At 44.2% G+C, this 2,410-nt stretch overlaps 1 non-coding gene across 1 annotated transcript; it reads right to left on the reverse strand.

Moving 5' to 3' along the window:
- Positions 1-2,045: 2,045 nt before the first annotated feature.
- Positions 2,046-2,193, reverse strand: LOC117714430 (small nucleolar RNA SNORA48). The gene has a single exon (XR_004607516.1). It is a non-coding gene; the product is annotated as a small nucleolar RNA SNORA48 (small nucleolar RNA).
- Between the last annotated feature and the right edge of the window lie 217 nt (positions 2,194-2,410).

Consider the following 2,410-nt stretch of genomic DNA (forward strand, 5'->3'; position numbering starts at 1 on the left):
TCCTTAAGAACTACTCAAAAGTGGGCTTGCACAAGGGAAAGTCCCTCTTTAAAACATAAATATTTTAATTAATTACTTGAGAACTTCATACGATGTATTTTAGTTATAACCACTCCTGCTCTTCCCAGATCCGCCCCCACATCCTCACCCATCAGCATCCCTGTTCGTTTTGTTTTGAACCCGTCAAATCCAGTTTGTGCTGCCCAAATACCCTTGGATGTAGGGTCTACCCTGACGCATGGTAGACCTACTAGAACGTCACACACTTAAAGGAAAGTGGGAGAGGGTCCCTTTTTAGGAACCCCCTTGTTATAGATTGTCTGGTACAGTATACACAGGGTGCATCAGTAAACTTGCCTTGCTATAATTAACACTCGAGAGAATCAACATCAAAAGAAAAAGCGGAATCTACACCATGGCATAAACCAGCACTCCCAGCACCCAGGAAGCTGAGGCAGGATGAGGACAAGCTGAAGACATGTCTGATCTACACAGGGAGAGCCTGTCTTCACACACACACACTCACACACACATACACATACGCATGCATACATACACATACCCATACACAACTATGCACACACATACACAACCATGCACACACATACACACACATATATACACACATGCACATATATACACACACACACATTCACAACCATGGACACACACATATACACACATACCCATACACATTCACAACCATACACACACACATGCACATATATACACACACACACACACATTCACAACCATGGACACACACATATACACACATACCCATATACATTCACAACCATACACACACATACATACACACACATATACATAAACATACCCACACACATACACAACCATGCACACACATACACACACATACACGTATACACACATACCCATACACATTCACAACCATGCAACACACACATATATACACACATACACATATATACATATATACACATATACACAACCATGCACACATATATACACACATATATATATACACATACATATGCATATATACACATACATACACATACCCACACACATACACAACCATGCACACACATACACACATGCATACACACACACATATATATATACAAACACGCTCACATGTACACACATACCTGCACACATGCATGTACACATATACACACATGCACACATACATGCATGCCCACATGTGTACACACACATGAGTATAGGCATAGGGACATGGCTCCATGGATAGGCACACTTGCTGTATAAGCATGTAGACCTGAGCTTAAATCTTTAGAACCCATATAAAAAGTTAGGCATGGTCATGTGTGCACATGTGCATGCAACCACAGAACCATGGGGGTTGAGACAGGAGGACCACTACCAGCTTAGTTCCAGATCTAGTGAGAGACTCTCTCCACACAACAACGAAGAGGGTGATAGGATCAGACATACAAAGCCCTCCCCTGGCATCTACATGCAAGTATGGGCATGCATAGTCCCTGACATGCACAGAAATCTTACATACATACCACACAGATAGACACACACTCACACGCATGGAAAGATTATTTTGTCTCGTGGTTTTGAAGGTTCCCATCCATGACTGACTGGTCTCCTTTTCTTTTCTTTTCTTTTCTTTTCTTTTCTTTTCTTTTCTTTTCCTTTTCTTTTCCCTCCCCTCCCCTCCCCTCCCCTCCCCTCCCCTCCCCTCCCCTCCCCTCCCCTCCCCTCCCCTCCCTTCCCTTCTCTTCTCCCTTCCTTTCTTCTTTTCTTCTTTCTTTTCTTCCTTCCTTCTTTCTTTTTTGGGACAGGGTATCTCTGGCTGCCCTGACCAGGGACATCCCCATATTCTCCAGTGTCCAGTGACCATGGACATTGACACTGAGTCCTGTCACTGCATAGCCACAGACTTGGCTCTCAGTGGCAGCTCATGTTGGGACCTCACCATGGCTCTAAGTGGCAGGGCTGGCCACTCATATTGGGCTATTCCTCTCCACCTCAAGGGTCCAGTTCCATCTCTCTTCATAACACTCACGCTGCTCCACTTCCCTTGATTTTTATGAATCCTAGGCATAAAACAGCTTTGGCCACCAAGCCAGGCTTCAAGCTAGGATGAGCAAAGGACTGACTGCCATCTGCTCTGCCCCTGACTGATATAAGAACACCACCACCAACAAGGTGTCTCTTTGCCTATTGCTGAGGGCCAGGGGGGTCACAGATGCTTAATGTTCCTCTTATAGTTTGTTAAGTTTGACATTTGATATCAGTCATCTCTGTACATGAAAACCTATGATACAATTGTTATCAAATGCCTAGTGCGTGCCAGGCACTGTGCTAAACACTCAGGGGCCTTGTGAGTGAGATGAACAAGATTTCATTTCTGCCCCCACTGAAACAAAGGGTTCGAACTTAGTAGTGTCAA

Source organism: Arvicanthis niloticus, chromosome 8 (assembly GCF_011762505.2).
Source record: "Arvicanthis niloticus isolate mArvNil1 chromosome 8, mArvNil1.pat.X, whole genome shotgun sequence".
NCBI lineage: Eukaryota > Metazoa > Chordata > Mammalia > Rodentia > Muridae > Arvicanthis > Arvicanthis niloticus.